Source organism: Leptidea sinapis, chromosome 41 (genome assembly GCF_905404315.1).
Source record: "Leptidea sinapis chromosome 41, ilLepSina1.1, whole genome shotgun sequence".
NCBI classification, from domain to species: Eukaryota; Metazoa; Arthropoda; class Insecta; order Lepidoptera; family Pieridae; genus Leptidea; species Leptidea sinapis.
The window spans coordinates 8,181,926-8,195,577 of record NC_066305.1 but is presented as its reverse complement, the minus strand read 5'-3'; the positions used below and the strand labels follow the sequence as shown (position 1 = coordinate 8,195,577).

Genomic DNA, 13,652 nt, shown 5'->3' with positions numbered 1-13,652 from the left:
CCGCTATTCGAAAACATTTCACTTCTGCTACGTCAAATATAGTGTTACATTTCGAGATCTGAGACTACCAGTTCCGTGGCCATCTCAAGGCAAAGCCTAATTTTTTTTTTATGAATTTGAATTATTAATTATTATAAATAAATTAATTGAATTTGAATTTAATCTGCTTTCCCAGTATCAACTCAAACCACGTGAATTAGATTTGAAATACCAGCAGATCTCTGCTTGTATTTGTGATGCCCTACTTATACTACTCTGTAAACGCCTTATCCCTTAGCGTTACGTAGAGACTTCCTTTAATTGCTTTTTCTACCGCATCTGTAACAGATAGTTTTCCAAATGCCTATTTGACCTGATTTCTGCTAACCTCTGTGTTAAAAGAAAAAGCTTTTATAATTCATAATTGCAGATTTATATTATCATTTCTGAACGCACCACCAAATATATTTTTCTAGAACGCTCCCTTAAAAGATACCTTTGATAGAATCCTTAAGAACTCGTTATAAAATGTTTTTACAAATAAGACATAATAGTAATTAATAACACCTCGAAATCTTAAAAATCCATGAATCTGTATGTACGACGTTACATCTAAACTCTTAATCTACCTTGTGCGATGTTATCATGTTCATATTACAGGGTTACCTTCAAAATATACGACCTGTATAGCCGAGTGGTTAGCGATCCTACCTACAAAGCTATAGGTCCCGGGTTCGAATCCCGGTAGGCATGCAAGCATTTATATGATGAATATGGATGTTTGTTTCAGAGTCATGAATGTTTATATATATTTATGTATGTTTATATGTATTTATGTATGTTTAAGTAAGTATATTGTATTAAATATATCGTTGCCTTGCAACCCATAACACAAGCCTATATGCGCCTAATTTGGTGCAAGATAATTTGTGTTAAAAGTGTGTCAATATAAAAAAATTGTGGTATATACCCAATGGCACTTAGGTCTTTCGATTGCTCTTATTTCCTCGCATTTGATAACAAAACTATGACATTGCTACCCGATTCAAAATAACGTGACGTAAGGTCACACAAACGGAATTCTCGTCTCGTATTAGGTACTTTCACTGCGCACGCGCATACATCCTGCTCATCCGGAATTACAATTTGAATGCCCAATATAACATCCTATTGCTGAATAGGGCAATTACAATCATCGGGTGTCATTACGGTTCTATCCGTTGCATTCTAAAATATCTCAGCTTTGGTAAGTCATCTTCTCGTTCCGTTACTTATTACTTATTTAATATATCCAGAAAGATTAAGGTGTTTGATTTTTGTAATTTTTGGATAAATTACTGATGGCGGATTTGAATTTGACCCGTATTTTCAGTTTGAGTGACTAAAAGTAATTTTTTTTGAAGGTATCGCCAACGACCCCATGGGCAAATATGGTTCGACAAAAGTGAAGACTGCATGGAAAAATAAAACGTGTTCTCCTATACAAAATATAAAATCAGTCAAATTGATATTTTAATCCTAGAAATAATTCGCGGTACATAGCCGAGATCCGTTTCATTCAATACCCGCCGAATTCCACCTTCACACGACACGCCACAAATTAGGATATCATCCCCACCATCTGGATTGGCGGTCCTCTACAGTGCGGTTTTCAAGGAGCTTTCTTCCACGTACTACAAAGCTGTGGAATGAGCTTCCTTGTGCGGTGTTACCGGGACGATACGACATGGGTACCTTCAAAACAAGCGCGTACACCTTCCTTAAAGGCAGGCAACGCTCTTGTGATTCCTCTGGTGTTGCAAGAGAATGTAGGCCCCGGTGATCACTTAACACCAGGTGACCCGTACGCTCGTTTGTCCTCCTATTCCATAAAAAAAAAGAAACCAAAATGCTCAAAAAACTTATTTTCACGAAAAATTCATTATCAACTGTCATAAAACATATTTAAATGCGTACATACAGGAAATTTAAATACCACACATAAACAATTTGTTCAGTTCTTATGATGTTAAGATAAGCATATGTTTCATTTCAAACATTTGCGGCTCCAAAGATCGAATATTTATCAAAAGTGGCACAATAATCTCGCAAAATGCAAACAAGGCGAGGGAAATGATCTTGGAATGCCGCCAGTTAGATAGCAATATGGTGTAAATTATTTTACAATAAATATCTTGAATGGATGATATGTTTTGTTGATAATGCTGATGGCAAATAAAAGAAATAGCATATGTGATATCTAGCGAACGTATTTGTCTACTAGACAACTTTGATATAATAATTATATCTGACATTTCTTGCAAAATCATAAACAGAGCATTTCGTTTCATCTTATAAGTTATTGAAGATATCTGTTTTCGCATTTCGTATTCATCGTTTATTTCATTTCTAACTTTACTTTCTTTCTCTTTCTATTTATTTTAATCTTTCTGTGAGATATTTGTGATAAAAAGTGGCTAGAATGCAGTGCTGCTCAATATTCTTGTAAAGTCCTGAGTGGCGTTGTGTTGCACGCAACTTCGACACATAAGAAGCTAAGTGTCAGTAACAGTATCTTCACTAGTCATCGAAAGCAAGGGAAAAAGCCTGGCAGTTAGTCTAGATACAGCGAAGGTCTTCGATCGTGTATGTCCTGGCACAAGGTGTGTGCAAATTATCACCAAATAGTTTTGTAATTCAAGAACAACAGAAGGAACATAGTCAAGGAATACCAATTCTATAAAAGAGAAGGAATCACACAATATATTACATACTATTAGATGGTAGAACAATTATCAAAATTGATAAATGAAAAAACAATGATCATTAATTTTTACCAATGCAAAAATTAATGTACGCTAACCCAGTTTTACAACAAAGCGAAAAAGCTAACAAAAGGACTTTAATAAAGGATGAATAGCTTATAATGAAACCCCAAGCTTACTCTACGCCCTTGCAGCGGTAGAGTGTTGGTACTTTTTGCCGTGGTTTATGGTGCTACAGTTTTACACTTTGTAGGATTAAATTGCTACGAAATTTTGTTTTCAGAATTACTTTGTATCATCTATTATGCTTTATAAATAAGTATTTACTTTTTATGTGACTTATTATTGAGATTTTAGGGTTGATCTTTTACAACATTAATAGACTGTTGATCAATCTAAATTATATTTTCTTTCCCTGCGACTGTGTAGTTTTGTATACTTAAAGTGCTTGTGTAGTAGATACATAATTAAATACCCTAATCAGAGACTAACTATATACTAGAGTCTAGACTCTAGACAAACAGAACGTGGAAGAGAGAAGCACTATAACGGAGATACAGCAAGATAGTAATAGTATGCATCGTAGTGCGTGTCATGTTACACTACCTGTGTGATACCTTTACAGCATGGTCACGATATAGATCTCCTTAGGGTTAGTACCATAATTATTATCCTGTCCATTGCCATTTTTTGTTCCAAAGTATACTACATATTGAATTTATATTTGATAGTTGATAGATAGATAGACATCTTATTAATTTTATCCTTAAACTTGACGTTTAATTTGCTTTTCTAGATGTTGGAACTGTTTTGGCGAGCTTCTAGTCTTTTTCAGTTTTTCTGAGTTAATGTCAGACCCGAATAGATGATCATATTCGTTACCTATGTTCTTACCGTTCATTATAATATTGTCTTTTTCACAATTCGTCATCAGCTTTGTTTTTTTGGGTATTCATTGTATGGCTTAACTGCCTACTGCTTAACGTCTAACGTCGTCTCTACGTCTAGCTTTAAAAACTTAGTTTTTAAGGTTTCCGGATTTTTGCTAACAATATGAGGTCGTCTGCCACGATTAAGTGGTGGACTTGTTCGCAATTTATATTCAGGCCATATTTTTCCCATTTCGTGTCCCTCATGATTGGCTTGAGTTCTGCGGCGGTGGCAAAAAGGGGTCCTGTCTTAGTTTTGCACTGTTCCATAAATACTTTTGATAATTTTAATATATATAGCTGATACACCTTTGTACTAGTTTTCCAGATCACTTCACGTTTTATTGAATCGAACTCATTATATCATCTACAAATGCTGTGTAATATTTTTTGCATATTCACTATACTTTTCTAGAGCCTCTAGTGTGCTGTTCAAAATATCCATCAATATCAGTTTAATTTATGCTTTTCTTTCGTCGTTGATTAAATGATCATAAAAGACGTTGAGTGTCGTGGTCATTTGGAAGAGAAGGCCAAATTGGCTACTAAAAACTTTGGTGTACTCAGTAGAGCGAGGTAGTACTTCCCTTCTTCCCTACCACCTGCAACTTATACGGGGTATATGCAGTTCTGTTCTAACCTCTGGGCGGGCGTTCCTCAGTACTAGCTACTTCCATTTGACCGCATACAACGAAGAGCAACTCGATTCAACGACGATCAAGTCATCTCCCATGGGCTTGATTCTTTGACGTTGGGTAGAGATGTGGGTTCTAACTGCAGCTTTATATACCACGGGGAGTGGTCAGAAAAGTTGTTCGGGTTGATACCAGCAGCCGAATTCAGAACACAAAAATGTTTTTCAGGAAACAAATCTTCATTGATCAATTTTAAAGCAAAACCGTATCAACCTGTATAGAGCTGTTTTCGAGATATAGGTACCAATAACCCGTTGACTGTTTGAGTTTAGTATGAAGTGTTATTAAAGCTGAAATAATATCATACAGGAGAGATATTAATGGACATTGCATACCTAGTTTAAAATACACTACCTCAAAGGAGCAAGATCGTTAAGTAGACCACACCCGTGTCTTTGTAAATATCTCGTAAATATTTATAGCTTAGAGTTCGTTTTAAACTTTATCTAGGGGTTCTTGTTTCTTTTGCCATCATTTTTAAATTACTAGGTTTAAAAAACATCTATGTTTAATGTGATGGGTGACAAAACCTCAGTTTAACGGCTACAGCCAATCAAAGATTCAAAGATAATTATTTTTTTTAACTTAAAAAATAACTAATTACTAGATCTGGTTGAAACCAGCATGCATGGTAATTGTACATGATATCTTTTTTTTAGTTTTATCATTCTCTTATTTGAGATGTTACAGGGGGGGGGGGGACACATTCTACCACTTTGGAAGTGTCTCTCGCGCAAACTATTTAGTTTGGAAAAAATCATATTTGAAGCCTCAATATCATTTTTGAAGACCTATCCATAGATTTCCCACACGTATGGGTTTGGTGAAAAAAAACTTTTGAGTTTCAGTTCTCAGTATGGGGAACTCCAACATTTATTGTTTTATTTCTTTTGGCAAAACTCTCAAAACTTCTTATTTATGGCAAAACTTAATGTCTTGATCTTTGAATGATCTTACCATAATGTGAGAGCCATACTCGTCCAATTCAGGCTGAAAAAATATATTTGAGTTATTACAAAATTTATCACAATATGAATAAATTATTTTACAGCCAAAACATTAATTTTTCAAATCCTTACTGCATAGCATATAACATCATTGCATACCATTTAAAAAATATGATATTGTTACGAAAGTCTCGTCAAACGTAAAATTTTCGCGAGAATAATAATTCTACCGACGTAAAGTAATCTCGACGTTATGGCTCACACCCTAAGGTCGACAGAACATATCTAGCTGTTTCGTAAACAACTTGTTTATCTTTCTTGTTTGTTGTTTATTACTACACGGTTCGAGTATGTATAGAGTCGTACTTGATTCATTGATACATTCAGTAGAAAATTTAGCGAAAAAGTGAACTTTCAGTGTGTCTTACAATACAAATGCAATAATAATCCCGTTGACATCTTTAGTACCCCGACCCTGCCACCCCATGGGACGTTCGCGCACTAAGTTGTCGATCTACCGTATGTGTAACGACTTATTGTTGCCTAGTCAGCAGTAAGTTCTGACTAATTATTTGCGGAATTAAACTGTTAATTTCCCAACCCTTTTTTATGAAAATACGGGACGAGAGGAGCAGGACGTTCAGCCGATGGTAATTTATACGCCCTGCCTATTACAATGCAGTGCCGTTCAGGATTCTTGAAAAGCCCAAAAATTCTGAGAGGCACTACAATTGCGCTCGTCACCTTGAGACATAAGATGTTAAGTCTTATTTGCCCAGTAATTACACTAGCTACGGCGCCCTTCAGACCGAAACACAGTAATGTTTACACTTTACTGCTTCACGGCAGAAATAGGCGCCGTTGTGGTACCCATAATCTAGCCGGCATCCTGTGCAAAGGCCTCCCACTGGTAAACCCTGTAGCAGAAATAGACATTACAACATTTATAATTTGTTTTAATCAATTATAAACATCCGATTGACATATAAGTACTATATAAGAACTTATTTTGTGAAGTCTTTCAAATAATACGCAGACCCAGAGTAATTATTATAAAATTTTTAAATCTTGACACTTTAAAAAACATCTCGTCGACATTTTCATAGTCAAAGGTAGTTTGACCTACTTATCAAAATGCAAGAATCATATGACAAGAGCATTCCCGCTCCTTTTAACTTTTCGAGAAATCTTATAATATAATTTCTAATTCAAGTCAGTTTAATTTTAATATAACTTTTTTGGGTTCAGTACACAAAATGGCTATTTTACCATACAAAAGTTCCCCCTTCTTCTTTTATCTTAAGTTGTTCACCCTTGTATGTTGTATTAAAGTTTTTGCACAAATAAAATTTGAAACAAAATTTTATGAACGAATTTTATGAAGATAGAGTTGCACAAAGCATACAATATTATATGACGATACGTCACTAGTACGGTTAGCTCGGTTGGAGAGCACTGGAGAGCAATGGAACACCAGAGTCTCGCATCTTTCATATAATTTCGTCTTCAAATTTTATTTCTGTAGTAATACTAGAAGTGACTTTTAAAATATAACGAATTGTTTAAAATTTTGAAATTTTAAAAGGCCTCAGGCTTTCCTCTAAAGATGTGTTCTCGCGAAGCTGCTCTAATTGTCGGAGATCCAGTGCTCTTAGGACGGATAGATCAGCTGGCGTTGTGTAGAGACGTCGCTTGGTGTCTTCTTCCACATAGTATTCCGATGCTATACCTGCAGATGCGACCTGATTCCTGCCGCCGAATTCCATCCTCGCACGACACGCCACAAATTAGTATCATCCCCACCATCTGGATGTGTGGTGTCCTCTACAGTGGGATTTTCAAGAATCTTTCTTCGACGTACAAACAACTGTTAACTCCCACCACGGCGCCGCCGGTTCGATCCTAGCTACGTAACAATGTTTTTTAAGTTTTTAATTTAGCCTTTATAACGCCGGCAACACTCTTGAGACTCCAGTAGTGTTAGAAGTCAGGTTACAATATGGGCCATGTCATGGTGTGCTCGTTTCTTCTTCTCTTCTATAAAAAAATCTCTAAATAATACATAATCTGTGATCAAGTTTATTTTTGCCTCTTTTGTACACTTGTGAAGACTGTGGCAAAACAGACTTACATAATTATTTGGCGTATTTTGTAACAAAGTGTAGGTACGAGAGATAAAAACATATCTAACGGAGATACAGCAAGATAGAATAAAAAGCGAGTCTATTGTTACTGTAACTGATTTTATTTGAATAGTCGTAAAAGGTCCGCCATGCTTGTACCTGATTAGCCTTTTTTTTTTGGAATAGGAGGACAAACGAGCGCACGGGTCACCTGTTGTTAAGTGATCACCGCCGCCCACAATCTCTTACAACACCAGAGGAATCACAGGAGCGTTGCCGGCCTTTAAGGAAGGTGTACGCGCTTTTTTTGAAGGTACCCATGTCGTATCGTCCCGGAAACACCGCACAAGGAAGTTCATTCCACAGCTTTGTAGTACGTGGAAGAAAGCTCCTTGAAAACCGGACTGTGGAGGACCGCCACACATCCAGATGGTGGGGATGATATCTTAACTTATGGCGTGTCGTGCGAAGGTGGAATTCGGCGGCAGGAATCAGGTTAAACAGCTCTTCGGAAAACTCCCCGTGATAAATACGGTAGAAGACACACAATGAAGCGACGTCTCTACGCAACGCCAAGTGATCCAGCCTTTCACAGAGCACTGGGTCCCCGACAATTCGAGCTGCTCTGCGTTGCACGTGGTCAAATGGATCGAGCTGATACTGGAGTACGCCAGACCAGAGATGACAGCAATAATCCATGTGTGGCCGGACCTGCGCTTTGTACAGCACTAGAATGTGGCCGGTGAAGTATTGCCATGCTCTATTAATGACGCCCAGTTTCTTTGAAGCCAATTTGGCTTTGCCCTCCAGATGGCCACGAAATTGGCTATCGCTCGAGATTTCGAGACCCAGTATTCCGATACTAGGCGAGGCTTTAAGGGAAGTGTTGTCGAAGAGCGGTGATACGACAAATGGGGTTTTTAGTAGTAAACGCAAACTTGAGTCTTCTGGGGGTTAAATTGGACAAAGTTCAATTTACCCCATTCCGCGACCTTCTCAAGAGAGGACTCGATAGAACACACAAGTTTCTCCCGGCACTGGTCGATGTTTTCCCGAGAGAGATCTGCATGGCCCGTGTATACGGCATCACCAGTGCTGTCGTCTGCATAGCAATGTATGTTGGAGGTGTCCAACATATCATTGATATGCAGAAGAAACAGCGTGGGAGATAGCACACAGCCTTGGGGCACTCCAGCATTCACGGGCTTCGGGTTCGAGCAATGTCCGTCGACAACGACCTGTATGTTGCGCCCAGTGAGGAAGCTGTAGGTCCACTTGCACAAGCTCTCGGGAAGCCCAAATGATGGAAGTTTTGAGAGGAGCGCCTTGTGCCATATACGATCTAAGGCTAGCAGTTCCCCCGCTATTTTTAGACGTGTTCACAGCGCTCTGTCACAGTCACATCTAGTCATATTAATTATCAAAGCTCACAGAATACTATTTTTATGATTTCCACACTTCTCCATATCATTCTTTTTAGGTTTTTATGTTAAAGTAACTTACAATACGTATTATTTACTAGCTGATACCCGCAACTTCTTCCGCGTACACACATGAAGAAAAGCACGTAGTACTTATAAATGTCTTTATTAACTTTATATTAAATGAACACATCGCCATACTTTATCAATTAACATAAAAGTAATTTCATAGATAGTCAAAACCTGTAAGTAATCCACCAACTATGGTTACCTAAAATTAAGTTTATTTTTTAGCTCCTGAGAAGGTTAGAAATATATGAAAATTCTAATTAGTTATTCATTTTTAAACTACTATTTGTATTTGATTTCTGAACGACGGGGGACACATCAAAGGAAAATCATAATCGTTGTTTTTATTTAATTCCGAGCATTTTCATATTTATTCACATTTTAAACCTTCCCTGGACTTCCACAATTAATTTAAGACCAAAGTTAGCCAAATTGGTCCAGCCATTCTCGAGTTTTAGCGAGACTAACGAAGAGCAATTAATTTTTATATATATACTAGCTGACCCAGCAAACGTTGTATTGCCATATAAAGTAATGAGAAACAAAATTAATAATTAAAATTTTTGGGGTATAAAAAATAGATGACGACCGATTCTCTACCAAATATATCGTACATACAATGTATCGTACAACAATAATTATTAGATTCGATTGGCATCTTGCAACACTATTTCTGTGGATGGAATAGAATCATATAAAAATCGCGATACAAAAATAGGTGTTGATCGACGGGGGACACATCAACCAAATTTTTGTATATATATATTATTTTCCGAGAATTTTCATATTTATTCACCTTTTAAACCTTATCTGGACTTCCACAAATAATTCAAGACCAAAATTAGCTAAATAGGTCCAGCCGTTCTCGAGTTTTAGCGAGACTAAGGAACAGCAATTCATTTTTAATAAAATATAAGATAAGATGTAATGCTTAATAATTCTTTAATTCAGTATTGCAATAATAGGCTTTTCATTTTATTTGTATAAAAGCCAGATTATAAGGAAAAAAACTAATATATAAGTTTGTTACCCTAAAAATGTTAATTAAAACCCCTAACAAATTATTTACCTAAGAAAGCCATAACTACGAGTAATAATACAGCTTTACTTATAATTAATAATATTAAACTGGGCATATAGATAACTGATTTATAAAGAATTTATAGCGCTTCGCAATTAGACATAATTCCAGAAAAACGTTCCAAACCATAATCATGTCGAAATTGAGTTAAGAACATAAAATTGGTCACGTGATTCATATTAAAGGACTGACAAAAATGGCAGTCCTACTGTCGCTCTATAAATGACATCATGACTTAGTAGCCAAACCCACATGTATGGAATACACTAATATTTATTAAACTTTAACACGAATTCCTTAAAATGTGGTGTTTGTGGCTTGGAACGTTTTTCAGGAACTACATCCAATTATAATCTGAAAATTGAAAACTCGTACAAAACTATTGAATTATTACACTATTCACAAGCTGAATTCAAAATATAATAGCGTGAGTTCAGAAGCACTTACGACATTTCCGTTTCGTTTTTTGGGGTGTGTTGTTGCCGGAAGTTTTTATTTTGTTCACATTATTATGTTTGAGTCCAATTCACTCTCTTGTGTATCCAAATTAATTTTAATTAAGTGTGGCACGAAATTTGACGTGTTGCGGTCTCCCTGGGCATTTGCTGGGGTGTGACAACTGACAAGCTGTCAGGGCTGTTGTCATTTTCCCCCCAATAACCTAATTTACTTCCGGCAATTATCGCATATTTTTTATGCTCAATTCCATTAGATACCTATTATTTTTTATCGCAGTATCTGTATAGTTTTTATTAATGTTTTCGTCTTCTTTTTATCATCATATATAATGGACAGCGCCTTCTTCTCCAGCAAGAATGTACAAGCATTATTGTTTCAGTTTGAAGTGTGCCGTATCTGGTGTAATTACTGGGGCTAATGGGATATAACATCTAATGTCTCAAAGTAAAAAGCGCAATTCACGATGCACCTCAGAATTATGTATTTTTTCAAGAGTCCTGAGCGGAATTACGTCAAAATCTAATTTAAAAAAACATAATAAGAGAATGTTATAAAATAATTTACGGAATGATGTTATATCTCGGTTTTGGGCACAGCTAATCTAGAATACACACACAGAAATAAAACACTAATGCTTTGGGTTTGTCTACTTATTAAAACAACTGTTGTTCTGTTAGTTCACCACTGCACCCGGGGACGTCCGCTCCCAACTAATGATTGATTGCAATTGGCGTTCCCGATGACCCGTTGTTTCTTCATTCTAGTATTCTTTATTGCACACGGTTAATGTCACTGTCAATGTCATGACAGCGACAGTGATTGTTAATACATATTTAATTCAGACTAAATGTCACGACACTACACATCCTAACAAAATTCCCGAATCCACTCCTGTCTTCTATTTCTAAATTATTCAAAACGATAGGTTCCCTCCCGGTGCTGTCTTATGAAAAATGATCGCGACCTCCCTCGTGCTTTCCCCGAATTGGCTTCACCTTGTTTTATGTACCTTCAATTAGTATACTGCACTCATGAAGCAAAGTTACTTACCATCTTTACTTTCCATTGTCATAACCACCAGTAGTCAATTGAGCAGAATCATGCATTAATCAAACTTCCGGACAAACGTGTCATGTTCTACAAGTTTAGCTACAACAAGTATAACGAGGGGAGTTCACCAAGAAACAAAAAAAATATTATCTTTTAAATTTAATAATTTTTATTATTTATTATGACTCCTTAAAATGTGAGCGTATAGACAGTTGTCACCATGAAGTATTCATATCACCTTCGTTTTGTAGGCGCTCTGGTAAAACAGTTGAAGTATCGAAAGCGGATTCAGCGCTGACATTATAAAATTCAAATTCTTTTATGTCGACTTCCGACTATACTAGTAGCACCATACTATCTGGTCCGAAAACAATAAAAACTGCTCTCTGTGATCACACAATCAATTATTTGACTAGAGAATGAGAAACTCTCTCAACCGTTTACTTTAGAGATGCATGTGTTCATCATCATCAGGCGGAAGACGTCTGCCACTTTAGTTTCGCAATCATTTGGGCTATATCGGTGGCTTTGGTTCTCCTTCGGATCTCCTCATCTCGATTCGATCTCGCAGGGAAACCCCGAGCATAGATGCAGATGCATGTGTTCGCTTGGGTGATATTTGAAATTCGATTGATGTATTATGAAATGCTTCCATCCGTAATGATCGAACACTAGAAATAAAACTACAATCTAAATTAGACTATAATTGTAACTAGGCATTACTTGTAATATTACATTTGCAATACGTGCAAAGAAGCGCATCATATGTTCATCATATTATATCCATGATCTGTTTGCGTAGGAGAATCTTCCCCATTGCACTGAAATGATTTGAGGCCATATCAAATTGTCCTCTTCCTCGCGCAGCTATTGACGCATAATTGCTCTTACGGTCTCAAACACAAGTCATATAATCACTTGACGCGGTGTCCCGGGAACTGCTTTAAACAGCAGGATGGCACGAATACTGCGACCTATAACTTGTTGAATAGGTACTTATGTCTAGTGTAACAATGAGCTAGCTCAAACAATTGATCTCTCGAAATAGAAAAAAGAAGAAAAAAGAGGAATGTTGCCATTTTTCCTTACAAACGTTCTCGACTGTTATATCCTTGGTTTTAGATAAATAATATTTTCAACTAAGATCAAAATAATCACTATCTGTATCTCTCTGTTTTGCTTGTTTTGATATTTTTGTTTTTGTCGCTGCTAGAGTACCCGTGCTTAAAACGGCTTAACCATATGGGCCGCAAACAGAGGCCTATTATAAAAATCTGAAAACAGAAAGTGAAAATATAAAAACATATACACCCACGTAGAATATGTCCTTCAAATTAATTTCTCGAAATTTCGCAACGATTGGTTAATTTTTAACCGACATAAAAAAAGGAGGAGCTTCTAAATTCGTCGATATGCTTTTGTATAATTGTTACCTCAGAACTTTCGACTGCGTGAACCTATTTAAACCGATATAGATTGTTGTCCTCCCGCCGCGGCCCCGCTCTCCCCTCTTGCCTCCTCAGGTCGCGCGTGCGATTCAAGCACATCTCACCTATAACTATGCATGTAGTTACAAACCCACCTTGGCTCTTATCGACTCCAACAATAACAATAATCATAACTAGAATTAGATTCATTAATTATATTGTATAAAAATACGCAATTTTTTGTATACTTTTTGTGCTTATTATATCTATTGTTTTTGAAGTTTTTTGTGTTTTTTGTTAATTTTTTTTTGCAAGAGTAAATTGCTCAGAACTAAACTCAGATATTTGAAATTTTTTACTCACGATATTTCGTCGAACTTGCACTTGTCTTTATCGCACTAACGATTGTCAAGCCCACGTTAGCGAGACAGCTTATTGTTTTAGAATTCTTAAATGTGAAGAAAGCCTCGGCTTGTTTTCTCTTTACATCTTAATTTTATTAAAATCTTACAAGAGTATTTACGTGCTTCCCTACTCTTCTCTCTCTTACGTATGTACGTATTTCTCTTTAAGCTCTTCAGTATTTCAACTAAACCTTTGCAGCAGTGCAGTTTTATAACATACATACTCGTCTTAGATTAAGAATTGGTCTCCGCTGCGGTCCAACTAGATATCACACTACCTAAGAACAATAGCTTTTTTATTACGGCAACTATTAGATGCTTGTG

General features: G+C 36.5%; 2 protein-coding genes across 4 annotated transcripts in view; both read left to right on the top strand.

The window, feature by feature from the left end:
• The window catches only part of LOC126976479 (plasma membrane ascorbate-dependent reductase CYBRD1-like), a 108,533-nt gene that overhangs the window by 1,120 nt on the left and 93,761 nt on the right, over positions 1 to 13,652 (top strand). The window lies entirely within an intron of this gene.
• Positions 1 to 13,652, top strand: part of LOC126976466 (uncharacterized) — a 30,773-nt gene that overhangs the window by 10,459 nt on the left and 6,662 nt on the right. The window lies entirely within an intron of this gene.